Source organism: Cnephaeus nilssonii, assembly GCF_951640355.1.
Source record: "Cnephaeus nilssonii genome assembly, chromosome: 23".
In the NCBI taxonomy this organism is placed as follows: domain Eukaryota; kingdom Metazoa; phylum Chordata; class Mammalia; order Chiroptera; family Vespertilionidae; genus Cnephaeus; species Cnephaeus nilssonii.
The window spans coordinates 3,099,585-3,117,979 of record NC_137094.1 but is presented as its reverse complement, the minus strand read 5'-3'; the positions used below and the strand labels follow the sequence as shown (position 1 = coordinate 3,117,979).

The following is an 18,395-nucleotide window of genomic DNA, read 5'->3' as shown; positions in this document are numbered from 1 at the left end:
GGTTTCTATCACTCATGCCCACTCACATACTCAGTGTCTCTTGTTCTGCTAAATTTACCTCTTAAAAGAGCAACAAGGAAAACCAAGCTGAACCCAAACCGCATGGTGAGCGGTCCTGTTCAGTCCTGTTCAGGGTATGGGAACACCTGGGGATCCCGGGTCTGGGTTCTTGTCCCAGAGCTGCAGAGTTGGGGCTGGGCTGGTGTTTATGAGCAGTGGGGGCCCTATTTGCATGTCTCACTGCTATATAGGGGGCTCTGGGGTTGGACCTTGACATAAAGTACAGTGTCCCTGAGTGTGACATGTCCAACGGTGCATGCATGTTCAGTAATTCCCCACATCTGGGCCTGTGCACTTCCCACTGAACCTAAATTCTGCAGGTGACTTGTACAAAGTCCAAGGAGAGAAAATTATCATAATAATAAAGGGAGGAGGTTTAAAATGAGAGAGGCTTTTGGCAGTCACCAGTAATGACAACCAAGAGAATCAACCCTTACAACCTGAGAAAGAAGTAAAAGTGCAGGAGGTTCATGTTCATGAGTCTTGCTTTCTTATCCAATCATCTACCCTATGTCTTTTTATTGTAGTATTTAAGCTATTTACTTTTCAAGTGATTATTGATTGGTATATATTTATTGCCATTTTATGCTTTTACCTCTGAATTTTTTCTTCTTTTTCTCCTTCTTCTCTTTCTTTTCCTTGTCCTCCTGCTCCGTTCCTCTTCTTTCTTCCAGCAGAAGCTTTAACATTTCTTATAACACTGGTTTGATATAACAAACTCCTTTAGCTTTTGCTTGTCTTGGAAAGTCTTTATTTAGCCTTCAATTCTAAAACCTTGCTGAGTAAATAGTCTGTTTGTAGGTTCTTGCTTTTCTTCACATTGAATATTTCTGCCAATCCCTTCTGGCCAGAAAGGTTTCTATTGAGAAATCAATGGACAGTCTTATGGGAGCTGCCTTGTAATCACCTACCTTAAGGTATTTAACTATCTTTCTCTTGCTAGTCTTAGGATCCTCTCTTTGTTTTTAACTCCTGTCATTTTAATTATGATGTGACTTGTGGGCCTCTTTGCTTTCATCTTATTTGGGGCTCTTTGTACTTCCTGGACTTTTGTGTCTTTTTCCTTTACCAGTTTAGGGAACATTTCTGTCGTCACTTGGTCAGTGTCTCCTCATTCTGATACTGCTATGATGCAGATGTTTCATTCCGTGTTGTCCAAAATTTTCCTAAAATTATTCTCACTGTTTTTCTTCTCTGAATGACTGTTTCCCTCTCCGATACTTTTTCTCCAAAATCACTGATTCAGTCCCCTGCTTCATCCAATCTACTTTTAATTCCATCCATTGTATCCTTGATGGCATAAATGGTGTTCTTCATTTTCAACTGGTTCTTATTTATAGTTTCTATGTAATTTGTTACGACAGTGTAGTTCTCACTAAGGTCATTGAACATCCTTATAAACGTTACTTAGAACTCTATATCTGATAAATTGCTTGCTTTCATTTGATTTAGCTTGTTTTCTGGAGACTGTTTTGTTTGCTCTGGGGCTTGTTTCTTTGTCTCCCCAATATGGAAGTCTCTTCGTTTTTTTTTTGTGTGTTTTTTTTCTATGTATTAGATGAAACTTCTATGACTCACAGTCTTTGTGGAGAGGCCTTATGTAACAGGTGTCCTGTGAGCCCCACTGGTGCAGTCTCTTTGATGTCTTGAACTAGATGCTCTGGAATGTCCCTATGTGGGTTATGTGGGCCCTCCTGTTGTAATTGAGTCTTGATTTCTGTTGGCTCATTCATGGATGCCATTGACCTTCAGACTGGCTGTCTGAGGCTCAAAACAGACCACATCATGGAAGCTATATACTGGTGCTTAAAATATAAAAGAGAGAGAGAGAGAGAGAGAGAGAGAGAGAGAGAGAACAGAAGGTCATCACCACCAAGAACAACAACTAAAAAAATAAATAAATAAATAAACAGGGAAAGAAAAAATAAAAATGGAAAAAATAAAAGTAATAAAATATGAAATGAAATAAGGAAAAATACAGAATAAGGAATGTAAATGAGAAAACATAAAAACAGAATAGGAAAAGGAAAGATAAAAATAAGAAATGTAGCTGAAACCAGTTTGGCTCAGTGGATAGAGTGTCAGTCTGCGGACTCAAGGGTCCCAGGTTCGATTCCGGTCAGGGGCATGTACATTGGTTGTGGGCACATCCCCGGTAGGGGGTGTGCAGGAGGCAGCTGGTCGATGTTTCTCTCTCATTGATGTTTCTAGCTCTCTATCCCTCTCCCTTCCTCTCTGTAAAAAATCAATCAATATATATATATATATATATATATATATATATATATATATATATATAAAATAAAAATAAGAAATGTAAAAGAGAGAAGGGATAAATAGAAAAGAAAACATAATTAAAGGAATAAAAAAGAAAAAAATGGGGTTCATCTTAGCAGAGCATATAGTGCCTGCTGCGATCTCCCTTTGGATAGGCTATATGGGAAGCTTGTTGGATGATGCTCCTATGTTGTCTGCAGATGGCCAGTGAGTGTGCTGGTTTAGGGCATCTTGGGAAGTTCTCTGGTGAAGGCCAATCTTAGGTACTGTCTATGCCTAGCCCGTTTGTCTACTGTCTACGGCCTGTTTGTCTACTGTTTACGGCAACCAGTTTGAAGTTACTTGTGACCCCAAAGTTTGTAGTTTCTCTGCTGGGCTTGGCTGGGCACCAGAAAGACCAAGCTAATCTCCAAGGCTTGTTTTTTACCACCACAGGGCCCAGGGGCAGATCAGCAAATGTCCCAAAGCATCCTTGGATCCTCCTTTGCCTGCCTTTGCCTACCTGCTGGCTGTTAACCTCAGTCATGGGAAAGGCTCAGTCTCTGAAAGAGCCTCTGGAGCAGTGGTTCTCAATTTTTCTAATGCCGTGACCCTTTAATACAGTTCCTCATGTTGTGGTGACACCCAACCATAAAATTATTTTTGTTGCTACTTCCTAACTATAATTTTGCTACTGTTAATGAATCATAATGTAAATATCTGTGTTTTCTGATGGTATTAGGCTCTACAGTTCGACCCACAGGTTGAGAACCACTAGCAGGGTTGCCTAAGACCATTGGAAAACACAGATATTTACATTACGATTCATAACAGTAGCAAAATTATAGTTATGAAGTAGCAACGAAAATAATTTTATGGTTAGGGGTCACCACAACATGAGAAACTGTATTTAAGGATCACAAAATTAGAAAGGTTGAGAACAACTGCTGGAGGAATCAGAAGGATTGGACTCTAGGATCTTCCTTAAGGGGGAGGTGCTGATTAGACTTCAGGGAAGATGGTAAGTGTGTTCCCATACTCCACAGACAAATGTCTGAGTCTGTCCCTAATTTTTTCCTGAACTTGGTATGTCGGAACCCCTTATGGTCAGGTGGATGGGGCCTGATGAGACCCGAGTTTGGGTCTCCCAGAAGCCAGGTGAGTGTTTCTATTAGATCTCCTCTGAGGAGCAGGCACCAGTGAGGTTCAAGGGAAAGTGGGTCAATGGCCTCACCAAAGCCATTTTCTGACGCCTCCTGAGATGCCCAGATGTCTATGCCTAGGCCTATGCCCCTGACTCCTCAGCAGGGCTTATGATGCAGGGTGGGGTGACAGGGTTCCAGAGGTGGGGGAATTGCTTTCCCCAGTCTGATGCCATTGGGTGGGGGATTATTCCTCCCAGGAAAGATGGCTGCTGAGGAATGGAGGAGGGCTCAATACAGGGTCCTGGATGCTCTTATCCCACATCCCTCCCCAAAGCCACCCATCCTGACTCCCCTCAGACAACTGCCATCTGACTGCCCTCCTTCCCTTGGAGCATAGCATGAGTGGCAGCTAACACACATTTTGCTGGTAGGCCCTTTCCAGGGATGGTTTTGTCTCCAGTAGATTCTGCCTCTTTTTTACAGACAGAAACTTCCCTGCATTTGAGAGCTGGGTACTATGTGGGTGCCTATTCATGTCTCTCCAGGCAAAAGCCTAATCTTGGTCTGAGCTTCACACCTCTCAGGGGAACCTCTGAAGCTGAGCTATGCCAACCAAGGGAGAGGGGGCAGCCTCTTTCCAGTGTCCCCCCTTCCTTCCAGTCTCATGGTGGCTTCTCGTGTCCCCTTGGTTAAATGTCTCCTCTTCAGATAGTCTTCAGTTGGTAATTTATGGTGAATGATCCCCAATTTAGGTATAATTTTTCAATTGGTTGTGGGAGGAGGTGAGAGTAAATCCACCTACATTCAAGCCACCTTGCACCCTCACCCTCTACATTTCTCTTCCTGTAGACATGAAACTTCACCTGCCAAATCTGAGAGTGTTTCTACTAATACAATAAAATTGTTAAAACACAGAGCCATCAGTGGTAGTTACAGAGGCATAGGTCTAGAGAGACTCCTGGATAAACTATGTGGAGAGGAAACCCAGAATCCTCAGCAGAAACTGCCATAAACACCACCCACAAGAGCTCCTGGGCTGCAACACAGTCTGTGGGTCCTGAGTGGCCCCAGGTGGTACAACATTTTCTGCAGGGAGGTTTGTGTTTGGGCTCACAGACTTCCCCTCACTGTGTCCCTTGCACAATAATACAAGGCCGTGTCCTCGGTTCACAGACTGTTCATTTACAGGTAAGCAGTGCTTTTGGAATCATCTCTGGAGATAGTGAATCTGCCTTTCATAGATGCAGCGTATTCCGTGTTGTGACCTTTGGCTTTGTTTCTTATGAAACCTACCCATTCCAATCTATTTCCTGGGGTCTGCCAGATCCAGTGTATATAATAGTCACTGTACTTGAATCCTGAGCCTTTACAGGAGAGTCTCAGAGACCCCCCCATGCTGCACCAGCTCTCACCAGACTTCACCAGCTGCACCTCACAATGGACACCTGCAGACAGGAGAGTTGTTGTCATTAGGAGCAGGCACACACACACACACTCACACTCACACTCACCTGTACTCACACTCACAATGCCCAATTTCTCCATAAAGTTACCATTTAAGAGCATCAAAGTGATACCCAAGCCCAGCCCACACTTCATGGTGCTTCATGACACTGGAAAGAGGCTGCCCCCTCTCCCTTGGTTGGCATAGCTCAGCTTCAGAGGTTCCCCTGAAGAGGTTGATGCCTGGGGCAAATGGAAACTGCAGGTCCCCGGTGTGGGACTGATCTCCCAGAGGTGCTTGGACAGGGGCTGGGCTGGGCTTATCAGCACAAAGAGATCCTTTGCATGGGCTCCTCTTCTTAGGGACTGAGGAGGGGAGTCCCTGGGGGATAGTTCCCTTTGTCCTCAGAGGAACAATCACCTCCTGTGAGCTTGGAGATGAAGGGTGACTCATCCATGTGCTGCAGTTCACCTGCTGTTAATACCACCATAATCAGTTACACCCTAGATAATTTACAATCATGTCCCACTCACAGGGCCAGGATAATCCAGCTCAGAGTAAATTCTTCCTTTGTCCTTGTCCACGTGTCCATATCCAGAGCAAGCTTCCTCCCCATCTCCAGCTCCCAGGGCTGGAGCCCTGCAGAGCTGCTCTTCTGTGCTGTCCAGACATAACCACTGCCCATGCCCTTCTGTGGCCATGGGTCCATCAGAGCAGAGAGAGAGAGGGAAAAAGGATCCTGCACACTTAGAGCCTTTTGTCTGCCATAGATTCTTTCTGGGCTCAGCCTCTTCACCGCCCCCCCTCCCCACAGTGGCTTACCAACTATTACAACAAGCGACTCCTCTGTGGGCTCACATCACAGGAATTATTATTCAATGCTCTGTAGGAAGCCACTAGGATTCAAATACCCACTGTCATTATTACATGCAATCTCTGGAAAGTTGAGAGAATGACATCCTTAAGTTAATACAATCAAACCTAAGTGCACCCTTAAAGCCTCTTGGCAAAGATCCTCCCACGTGGCCTTGGTGTCCACTGCATCAGGAGGACATCAGCCATCTCCCTGTGACTTGGTGACTGGGAGGACCAGGTATTTACAGATTTATCCTCCAGTGACCCTCTGCCTTGCTGCATGCTGATGTGGGAGATACTGAAAAGGCTCATGCCTTCCCCCTGCTCTAAAGCTGCCTTTCCACCTTAGCTATGTCAGAGCCTCCCCTGACCTTCCACCAGGAGACTCTGACTGTTGAAGGAAACATCTGAGAAACATTGTCCTTGCCTATCACTGGGGGAAAACGCAGGTTGTACTTTGATCAACCAATGCATCAGTGAAACTCCAGGGTTAGTCCTGATGGTTATGTGACACCTCACTCTTCATATTTTCTGGGGCTGTGACACAGTCCACCAAGTGAGGGGTTCACAGGTGAGGAGGCTGGGAAATCCAAGACTTATTGCTGGCAGATTGGGTTTCTGTTTAGGGCCCGAGTTATAGTGGCTTATTTTTCTCTGTAATCACAGAGGTGGAAGGACCAAGGGAGCTTCCCTAGCCCTCCTTTTCTAGGGCACTAATCCCACTCATGAGAACTCCACCCTCAAGACCTAAGCAGGGCCCCAGTCTCCACATATTAACACTATCACCTTGGGTATTAGGTTATAATGTGTGGATAATTGAGGACACATACATCGTGTCAATAGCAGCAACTCAAGGATCAATCATGACCCCACTCAGTTGGAAGGCTGCTCCAATAGAGCTCCCCCACCTGAGAATCCTCATTCTGAGGGAGCTCCTGGTCTTTGGAAGAAGAAAGCTGAGCCACATCCTTCAGAACAAGCTGATGACCATGAAGCAACCCTTGACCTTGACCTAAGTCCTCTGGGTAATCCTGTTATTGTTCCATATCAGTGCTTACAGGTGCTCATTATTCTCCTGCTTGAAGAACTGTTTTCTACCCACAATGGTCAGTAGCTCCTTGTGTTCACTCAGATTTTGTAGGTGTCAGTGGAATTAGTAGTCATGTTCTATTTTTATTCTTTTATTTTTAAAGTATTACAGATGTCCCCTTTCCCTTCATTGTCTCCCTCCATCTGGTTCCCACCCCACCCCAAATCTTCACCACCCTACTTTCTGTATTCATAGGTAATATCTTTGTTTAATCTCTTCTCACCCTTTCTCCCCTTCTTTCTTCTGAGATTTGTCAGCCTGTTCCATGCTTCCATGCCTGAGATTCTATTTTATTCACCAGTTATTTTGTTAATTAGTTTCTTGTTCACTTATTTTGATTTTTAGATTCAATTGTTGATATATATGTATTTGTTGCCATATCATTGCTCATATTTTTATTTCTTCTTCTTCTTCTTCTTCTTCTTCTTCTTCTTCTTCTTCTTCTTCTTCTTCTTCTTCTTCTTCTTCTTCTCCTTCTCCTCCTCCTCCTCCTCCTCCTCCTCCTCCTCCTCCTCCTCCTCCTCCTCCTCCTCCTCCTCCTTTTCTTCTTTCTTCTTCCTCTTCTTAAATAATACCTTTCAACATTTCCTGTAAGACTGGTTTGCTAGAGGTGAACTCCATTAGTTTTTTTTTTTTTTTCTTGTTTGTGAAGCTATTTATATGACTCTCAATCTAAATGAGAGCTTTTCTGGGTAGAGTAATCTTGGTTGTAGGTCCTTACTATTCATCACTTTGAATATTTCTTGACATTCACTTCTGGCCTGAAAAGTTTCTGTTGAGAAATCAGCTGAAAGTTGTATGGGCTCTCCCTTGTAGGTAACTAACTGCTTTTCCCTTGCTGCTTTTAAGATTCTCTCTTCATCTTTAATCCTTGGCATTTTAATTATGATGGTCTTAGTATGGGCCTCTGAGTTCCCCTTGTTTGGTATTCCCTGTGCATGTGGACTTGTGAATCTATTTCTATCACCAGGTAGGAGAAGTTTTCTGTCATTATTCCTTCAAATAGGTTTTTAATATCTTACTCTCTTATCCTTTTGGTTCACACATAATGCAAATGTTGGTACCCTTGAAGTTGTCCCAGAGGCTCCTTACACTATCTTCATATTTTTGGATTCTTTTTTCTTTTTGCTCTTCTAATTAGGTGTTTTTTGCTTCCTCGTATTCTAAGTCATTGATTTGATTATTGAAATCCTCTACTTTACTGGTGAATCCCTGTAGATTATTTTTATTTCAGTTAGTGTATGCTTAATGTCTGACTCTTCCTTTTTCATATCATTGACATTCTCACTAAGATCCTTGAAAATCTCATGAAGATCCTTGAATAACCTTATAAACATGGTTTTGAACTCTGTACCCAATAGTTTGCTTGCTTCCATTTCTTTCACTTGTGAAATGTTTCTTTGTCTCCCCATTTTGGCTGTTTCCCTGTGTTTGTTTCTATGTATTGGGTAGAGCTGCAAAGTCTCCTTAAATTGATAGAGTAGCCTTGTGTAATAGGTGTCTTGTAGGGCCAAGAGTCTCAGCCTCCCCATTCACCTGAAGTGGTGGACACTTTAGTTGGAACACATTGGGGGCTGTGTGCACAGTCTTGTAGCTGAACCTTGATTGATGTTGGTGTCACTTGAAGGGATTGTCCTCTAGGCTAATTGGCTGTGAGGACCAGCTGTGGCCATAGTGGGAGAGCTGCTCTGCAGGAGACACCCATATGGAGCAAGACTTGCTTTAGTGGGGCTTTGGTGCTCAGTAAGTCTGCTTCTTGAGTGTGTCACTTGTGGGTGTGTAGAATTGTAATCCAGTATGGTCTGAAACTGTTCACTGGGTGCGCTGACTCTAGGAGGTCCAGAAATGTCATCCACTTCCTGGGGCAACCTGGAAATAGCTACAAAGGGAACTTCATACGGCTGCTATTTGCTATTTATATTGGATTTAGAAGTACCCAGGAGAGGCCCCAGTGTGAAGCAAGGCAGGCTGGTGCTAGTTCCCTGCCTTTGCCCTTTTATGGATAAGTTCATGGCATGCTCTCACCAGGTGCAGCTTGTTTGAGAGATTTTAGCAAAGTCTGAAATCTGAGTCAGGACAGGCCATTCATATGGAAAAGCTACTGCAAACAGCTTGGATGGGGCTGCAAATTGGATGGGGTAGGTCTCAGGGAATCCCCAGGATGGGGTGAACAGTGTGCTATAGGCTGATGGGGACACAGATATGACTACCAGTCATCCTTGGGAAGGAGGATGTCCCAGCACAGGAACAAAGACCCCTGTGTGCACCCTAGTCTGTGAAAAATACCCCAAAGTTCCTGCCCCAGTGCCAGAAAATCCAGTTCATCCCCATATGAGTCTGGGCCCATTGGCGCTGGAGCTCAGAAGAAGTGGGACTCTATGAATTCCTGCCCTGTTTCTCTCATAGGAACACCTGTGATTCCAGTAGCTTTCTTATCACTCAGCAACAACTCCTACTGATATTTATAGCCAGAAGTTACAGGGGCTTCTCTTCCCATTGTTGCAACTCTGAACTGGGAGTCTGGTGTGGGGCTGGGACCACATGCTCATCACGGGTGGCCTCCATATAGATGATCTCCCTCTCAATTAAAATAAAAAATCAGTATAGGTAGGTGTTAGACCATCCCATTCCTGCCTCTGCCCCTCCTAACAGTCTCAACCTGCTTTCTTCTTAACTTTTCTAGTGGTAGGACTTACATTCAGCCAGCTTCCAGGCTCTTCTGAATGATGGTTGTTTCATATTTTAGTATGAGGCAATGAGTACCTGTGGAGAGCAGCTAGAGTATTTGGACAGGTTCAAGCCTTGGACTAATGAGAGGACACGATCCTCTTGTGGCAAAGCCACATGCAAGTCCTAGCACAATTATAGCCAAAGACTATAGTTGTAAGCTTGACCTTATGGTCCGAACCTGTGATCCCAGGAGGCTGAGTGATGTGGGCTTGATAGAGTTCTGGTGCATATAATTGAGTAAGATTTGAAACCTGTGAGAATATTGTAAACATCTTGACTACGCCCTTGCTTTGCCTTGTAGAATCTGGCTATAAAATAAAGACTTGGCTTGCAGCCGGTGGCACTGTCCCTCTAATCCAGTGGTCGGCAAACCGCAGCTCACGAGCCACATGTGGCTCTTTGGCCCCTTGAGTGTGGCTCTTCCACAAAATACCACGGCCTGGGAGAGTCTATTTTGAAGAAGTGGTGTTAGAAGAAGTTTAAGTTTAAAAAATTTGGCTCTCAAAATAAATTTCAATCATATTGTTGATATTTGGCTCTGTTGACTAATGAGTTTGCTGACCACTACACTTATCAGAAGCAGCATCCCACCTAGCCCCAACTTTATTCTCTTGTCTGCCTTCTTTAATCCTTCACACCACCACCACCACCCTCCTCAGGTTCACCATTGGCCGTGCTGAGCACGGCACAGGTATCCACATTTATCTATGCCACCATCTTGGTTCTTTCCCAGGCTCTATTTTTGATGTTTGATGTTGACATGTTAAGGTTCATCTCTCTTTCTTTTTCTTGGCACTGGTAAAGTAGAATAATTGTGGATGCTTCCTTGTGTCCTGCAGGTGGGATATTGAAACCACACAAGCCCCTTGGTGAGCAGGACTCTCCCCATCCCCATGTTGATCCACAATAAAACCCTGAACCAGTGTCCTTACATGGGACATCCAACCATTGTTTTCCTTTTATAAAAATATAATTTTTGTTGATTTCAGAGAGTGGTGGACAGGGTGAGAGAAATATAAACATCAATGATGAGAGAAAATCATCGATCTACAGTCTCCTGCATGCCCCACACTGGGGACTGAGACAGCTACACAGGCATGTGCCTTGACCAGGAATCGAATGCTGACTTCCTGGTTCATAGGCAGATGATTAACCACTGAGCCACACCAGTTGGGCCACCATTTCTGACTGGATTAAAAGCCTGTCTTGCCCCCCCCCCCCACCAGGCACTTCCATGAAGTGATAAACTTTTTCAATGTCCCTCAGTGTGTGGGCCATCCTCAGCCTGCACATTCATCGTAAGGTACCTCCATCTCCACCTCATAATGTCACCTGCTATAGGGGCTCTAAGCATAATGACAAGTCCATAACTTCCACTACCATGTATTTCTTCTCTAGCTTTGGGGACACACTCCTCTGGGGCCCATTGTCCAGCATACACATGTCCTGCTGCTGGCTGGGACCTGAGCCATGTGGAACTGAGCTATACTTTCGAGTCAGAAGAGCCTTTTGTTACAGTTAGGTGATGTGGGTCATATTTGATGATTAATTGTCATTTGGGCACAAAAGTGTCTTGAGGAGACTCTCTGTCTTTTGTCCACGTGAGAAAGTTGTCTCTCTTTACATCAGACTTTTCTAACTCAGAGACTTCACACGTACGTGCAGAATCAGGAATCCAGAGGTTCTCTGAGGGAAACTGTGACATGAGGAGGAAACCTCAAAGGAAAACAGCCCAAACCTCCAACTGCACCTTCTGCTGGGATGGTCCTTGTGTCTAGGGACCCTGACAGCCCCCTGGTGGTCACAGCCTCTCCTGCAGGGAGGTTTGTGTCTGGGCTCACACTGTCTTCCTCTCACTGTGTCTCTTGCACAGTAATACACAGCCGTGTCCTCGGCTCTCAGGCTGTTGCAGATACAGCATGTTCTTGTCATTGTCTCTGGAGATGGTGAATTAGCCCTTCACAGAGGTGCCATAGTTGGTGATACTTCCATCAGTTTTAATTTCACCAAGCCACTCCAGTCCCTTCCCTGGAACCTGACGGACCCACTGCATCCAGTAACTACTGAAGGTGAATCCAGAGGCTGCACAGGAGAGTTTCTGAGACTCCCTGAGGCTATACAAAGTCTCCCCCAGACTCCACGAACTGCACCTCGCACTAGACACCTGAAAACAAAAAGACATCCTGGTAAGAAACTCTCACACGTCCACTCTTTATCTCACTCATGCCCACCCTCATACTCAGTGCCTCTTGTTCTCCACATATCACCTCTTGAAACAGCCACAAGGAAAATGCAGCTGAGCCCAAACCCCATGGTAAATGGTCTGTGTTCAGTCCTGATCAGAGACTGGGAACACCTTAAGATCCCGAGGCTGGGCTCCTGTCCCAGAGCTGCAGGGTCAGGTCTGGCCTGTTTTTTATAAGCAAAAGGGTCCCTATTTGCATGCCCTCCTCCTTTATGGGGAGCTGTAGGGTTGGGTTCTGTCATAAAGGACATGGTCTCAGATTGTGACTTGTTTAAAGGTGTTATCTGTGAAAAATTCCTCCCCACACCTGAGCCTGTGCCCTTCCCTCTCTGCAGGAGACCTGTACAAAGACCCAGGAGAGCAAATTGTTGTACATATAAAAAGAGAAGGTTTAAACTGAGAGATGCTATTGATTTTCACCTGTAATGTAAACGAAGGGAAATTAACCCTCACAACCTGTGAAAGAATTGATAGTGTAGGAGGTTCATATCCAGGAGACAGAAAATTCCATCTGATACTATTTCCCCGACAAAGTGATCAGAGGACAAACTAAGACCAGAGTGTGAGCGTGGATCAAGTGGACCAAGTGATCATGGACAGTTGAGCTTCTGTGTGGGTCCTTGGGAACCAGAAGCATGGACTGTAGAGACACAGACAGAGCTCCTGGGACCTATTCCTTCAGGGGAGTTTGGTGCTTGATGTGTAGCAGCTGAACTGCCCTAATTTCTGTTTCATTTTCTAGAATCACTTGTGAGACTCATTTCTATTATTGGTGATGTAGATGACACTCAGTCAGATCTAGAATTTGGTAGTGAAGATGCAGGTTAAAGAGTAGGGGGTAATTAAGTTGAGTTTATAAAAATCTTGTTATTGGAAACCTGATGTCTGCATGTGACCTTACCTCTGTCACTGTGTTACCGCATGATGGGGGTCACCTGGAACCTGCACCTTACTCAGTGCCACATTGTGGGAGGGAGCTACCTGGGTACATGATGGGGCATTAACCAAGACCGAGGACGCACATGTCCAGGGTTATTGTTTCATTAGGTTCTCATCGCCTTGTTGTTTAGCCCATTCAAGTTTTCTTCCAGCCCACATATTCCCTAGAGTCATGAAGACACGTTATTGAGAATGTGCAGGGGCACATGCCATTTTTGTGTAGATTTTGTATCTTATATCTTTCCTGAGTTCACTTTATAGTTATCTTGTGAAGTCTTCAGGATTTTCTATATTTATTATCTTGTCAGATCCATAGAGTTAAAGAGAGATATTTTATGGGCTCCTTCCTGATTTAGAGACTTTTTATTTATTTTTCTTGCCAAATTATTCTGATAAGGACTTCCAGTTTTGTTCAAAAGAAGTAGTCACTGGGGTGCTTTGGTCTTGGTCCTGATGTTAGAAGAATTGCATTGAAAATTTTTCTGTGTAGCATAATGTTACCAGTTTTCTATTCCAATGTAGCATGTATTATGTTCTTCACCACTTCTATACCAAATTTACTGAGAATTTTTATCATAAAAGTGTTTTCAATGCCCTTTTTATATCTTTTTATATGATAACTCAATGCCTGGTGCATGAAATTCGTGCATGGGTGGGGTCCCTAGGCCTGGCAGGTGATCAGGGCCATGAAGATCAGGGCCCGAAGGCCCTGGCAGGGTCAGGAGAGGAGGTGACAGTGGCTGGGCTGGGTGTGGAATGAACAGATGCTAGACACTGACACTGCCCTTAGCGCCCCAGCATCCCATGATTCCCCGCCTCACCCCTCTCCTTCCCTCAGTGCTGTGTTGCCACTGGGGGCCTGCTGGCCAGGGGAGAGATGGGGGAAGGGCCAGAGGAGGTTTGCATCCCCAGTTTGGAACGTGCAGGAGGCAGCCGATGAATGATTCGCTATCATCATTGATGTTTCTATATCTAGTTCCCTCTCTGAAACCAATAAAATGTATATTTTAAAAATGCAAGGTTTTTAGAGGAAGAAAGGTAGGGCCAGGGAGCTATTGACAGGGGGCATTTGAGATCTTGCTCACATTTCAAATAGGGTAACATAAGGTGGTCCTCAGGGGTGACAGGTGAGGAGTGGCAGTAGGTGGAGCAGGACACTGTGGGCTGAGGAACAGGCTGTAATGACTGGGAATGTCTGTGACAGTGACACCATGCATGTATTGGGGCCATCGCTGGGATCATTCGTCCCCACGAGGTTTGATTCCGGATGGGAGGAGAAACACAGAGATCAGCAGGCTGTTCTTAGCCTAGAAGGTGACACGGGCAGCAGGAGTGGGTTGCCCTGCTTCTCTATAAATGTAAACAAGCAGTGTAACTGCACATGGATGTCAGTCACTGGGCCAAATCAATGCCCAGCCAGCACTGGTGGCTGTGTCCTGCCACTCTAGCACTGTGCTGCAGCGCTATTGGCCAGGGAGGCCCAAGCCATACCCCTGAGTCACTTAGTATAGGAAGAGCTGGGCAGGAAGCCTGAGCTGAGGCAGTGCAGCCCAGCAGCGCTGTGTGCACCATGGGCAGGGCTGGGAGCAGCTGTCAATGCGACTGTCTTTGGAGTCTGAGGGGCTGAGCTTATTGCGTGTCACCAGTGAGTTGCCACCAGCCATGGGACCAAGTAGCAGCAGGGTGGGGGGTGCCGCCATGATCAGTGGTGGTCCTTCCTGGTGGGCCAGCCAGGCAGGGTGGGGCTTGGGGAGGCTTCTCCTTCCTGGAGTTGCTCTTCCCAGGGCAATGGTGTCTGGACACGCTTTTTTTCCCAATTTTTTTTTTTTAATTGCTAAGCAAATTCTGGGTTTGTGGTTCCTGGGATCCCTGGGCCATAGCATGCACCTCCAAGCCTCGCTGCACCCCACTCCCCCTCCTCCTGCTTTGAGCATCAGCCAGGCCTGCACCTCTCACAATCCGGGATCCCTCAGGGGATGTAGCAGCACACCAAGCAGCAGTGGGCCAGGGAGGAGCCAGAACAAGGACCAAGCTCTGCTGGCACTCATCACACCTGCTACACCTGCTATACCTGCTGCTGCTGCTTGGTAGTGCTGTGCAGGAGTCAGGAGAGGCTCCCAGCCCCACAGCTGCGCTCGCCAGCCATGAGCCCAGCTTCTGGCTGAGCAGTGCTCCCCCTGTGGGAGCTCACTGACCACCAGGGGGATACTCCTGCATTGAGCGTCTGAACCCCCTGCATAGAGTCCAGTTGTTCCAGTCATTCTGCTGTAACGGTCACTTAGACTTTTATATATTTTTTCCTTATATTTATGTTTGTGTTTTCATTAGCTCAATGGAATCTTTGGCGTGGGAAAAGTCTTTAGATTTAACCAAATATAATTTAATAATATTTTATTTAATGGGTTTTGTTTTGGGTGATTTCACAAAGAAATTCCTAGAAAATTATGAGCCTCCACTGTCCATGTGGATTGGCTACAGGAGCCACAGGGATGGAGCAGGTTCTGGTACCAGAGGGGAGCGCTGCTGGGAAACTACCCATAAATCTGGACATGACTGTGGAACTGGGTGAGGGGAGGAAGCTGGACTTGTTTTGAATCACATGACAGAAATATGCCTGATGTTCATGGACAGAGAGTTATTGGACATAGGGGCTTAATACCTTTTTCAGTGAAGTTTCAGAGTCAGTGCAGGGCATGATAGAGTCAGCTTGTATCATTATAGAAAATATCTGAATATTTAGCAACAGTTTTTTAGAAATAAAAATGTTAAAGATCATGCAGGAAGGGATCAAGAGAAGTGAGTTTGTAACTGCAAACCAGCGGAAGATGATTCTCACATTGTCTCTGTTCAGCTTCCCAGGTCCAGGGGATCTGTACTTGGACATCTTTGGGGTTATTACTGATCTGGTCTCACCCTAAATCACTGAAGCTGCGTAATTCATTGGGGTCACATTTATGAAAACTCAGAACAAATACAGAGAAGAGTGGACACCCCTAATGCAGGAGCTATGGAGATGGTGTGTCTGTATGAGGAGCTATATTTCATTGGGTCAAGACCCTTTATCAGTCCATTGTCATCTTCTTAACATCATCATATCATTTGCTTACTTATCTTTTTCTTATTTTCTGTAGACATGGTGGTTGTCTACACACAATGACTTTTATGGGAAAAGAAAACAGGCTTCTCCTCTTTCGATATCATTAAGAAATTGAAACCCCAAAGGTTCAACTCTACGTTGACACAAGGAATTCTAAAAACTATTGATCTTGGACAAACTCCAGATTCTAAGCAAGACATTGGACCATGACCTCTATCCAATTCTATCATCACCTTGACCATCTGCATCACCATCTATGCCATCATCATCATTTGCTTACTTATAATTATTATTCTTATTTTCTTTTGATCTTATTTTTGTACACACATAATAACACTCTAATTTTTGCTCATATTATATAGTTGTTAAATAAATTAGGTTCCATACTCTATTTTTTGTTTGACTGTTGAAAACTCATGGCTTATGCTTGCATCTTCTCCACCTGCCATACACAAGAAATCTGATAAATCATGGTACTGTCATTAGATGTCATTGTGAGATTGAAACAACACAAGTGCCTGGAAGGAGAATTCCTCTACCTCCTCACCAAATAAAATCCCTGAGTCAGTCTCCTTTTCTGGCTCTATCAAAGCAGCTCTGACATCCTGAAGGGCCTTGCCTGTGCCTCCCAGAGATTTTAAGCATGTGAATAATAAACAATCCAGGTCCACAGGTGTGTGTGTTTGTCATCAGCCTGGGCACCTGTACCAGGCTGCTGTGGGTCCCCCAGTCTCTGCCTGGTGTCACATACTCTGGGTGCTATGAGCATGATGACAAGTCAATGAATTTCACCACCAAGGTCTTTCCTTTCTAACTTTGGGGTCAAATGTCTCTGGTGCTTCTTGTCCAACGTGCCCATGTCCTGCTGGCTGGGGCCCTGAGCTGTGTGGGGCTGAGCTGCACTGGTGAGTCAGCAGAGCCTCTGGTTGGGTTTAGGTGATGAGGGTCAGGAGATAATTATTATTTGGGCATAAGACTGTCCAAAATAAACTCTCTGGTCTTGGTCCACAGGAGAAAGTTGTTTCTGTTTACAACAGACTTCCTAACTCAGAGACTTCAGAAGTAAGAGCAAAATCAGGAATCCAGAGAGGTTCCCTGAGGGAAACTCTGAAATGAAGAGGAAACTACATAGGAAACCAGCCCAAACCTCCAGCTGCACCTGCTGTTGGGATGGTCCTTGTGTTCAAAGATCCAGAGCGCCCCTGGTGGTCATAACCTCTGCTGCAGAGAGGTTGTTTCTGAGATCACAGTGTCTTCCCTTCACTGTGTGTCTTTTGCACAGTAATACACAAGTGTGTCTTCACCTCTCAGATTGTTGAGCTCCATGAAGGCTGAGCTCATGGACGTGTCTATGGTCATGTAGACTCTGCCTTGGAACTTCTGTGCATATTTTGTGTTTCCCTTGTTAGGATAAACCCTCTCCACCCACTCACACCCCTGTCCTGGAGTCTGTCCCAGCCAGTGCATCCAGTATCTGGTGAAGGTGTATCCAGAAGTCTTGCAGGAGACCTTCATGGAGGCCCCAGGCTTCCTCACCTCAGCCCCAGACTGCACCAGCTGCACCTGGGAGTGGACACCTGTGGAGAGGATACAGGAGTGGGTGGAAATCCCCCTTGACTCTCCCTTGTCTCCTCTTCAATCCAGGTACTGGGGAGCCCCTTACGTGTAGCCATGGCCACCAGGAGGAAGATTATCCAGCTCCAGTCCATGGTGAGGGCTGTGCTGTGAGCACTTCTGTAGGGGAGGGTGTGGCTGTGCATGATGCCCTCAGGGCACAGACTTATCCATATTTAACCTATTCTATCTCCTCTCTTTTGCATATTCTTGAGCAGAGTATTTCATAGCTGAGGTCTTGACCCCACCTAAAATAAGATGAACACAGGGACAATCCTCAGTGGGAGTCTGAGTGTCCAATGCCTCAATCATTTGTTGTTGTGTTTTTGTAATTATATTTTACTAGAGGCCTGGTGCATGAAATTAGTGCATGGGAGGTGTCCCTCAGGCAAGCCTGCACCCTCTCCAATCTGGGACCCCTCGAGGGACCCCTGCATCCCTCTCACAATCCAGGACTGCTGACTCCCAACTGCTCACCTGCTTGCCTTCCTGATTGCCCCTAACCGCTTCTGCCTGCCAGCTTGATTGATGCCTAACTTCTCCCCTGCCAGCCTGGTCACCCCTAACTGCCCTCCCTGCAGGCCTGGTCCCCCCCAACTGCTGTCCCCTGCAGGCCTGGGTCCCCCCGCAACTGCCCTTCACTGCAGGCCCGTTTACCCCCAACTTCCCTCCTCTGCCGGCCTGGTCACCCCTAACTGCCCTTCCCTGCTGTCTTGATCGCCCCCAACTCCCCTCCCTTGCAAGCTTGGTTCCTCCCAATTGCCCCCCCCCCCCCCACTGCTGGGCTGATGACCTACAACTGCCCTCCCTTGCAGACCTGGTCCCTCCCAACTGCCCTCCCCTGCTGGCTCTCTTGTGGTGGCCATCTTGTGTCCACATGAGGACAGTCATCTTTGACCACATGGGGACAGCCATCTTGT

At 45.8% G+C, this 18,395-nt stretch overlaps 1 gene segment (V, D, J or C); it reads right to left on the bottom strand.

Moving 5' to 3' along the window:
* Window positions 1–17,121: 17,121 nt before the first annotated feature.
* LOC307094706 (immunoglobulin heavy variable 1-46-like) lies at window positions 17,122–17,621 on the bottom strand. The segment is given in 2 exons: window positions 17,525–17,621; window positions 17,122–17,438 (listed from the first exon to the last, which is right to left on the bottom strand).
* Between the last annotated feature and the right edge of the window lie 774 nt (window positions 17,622–18,395).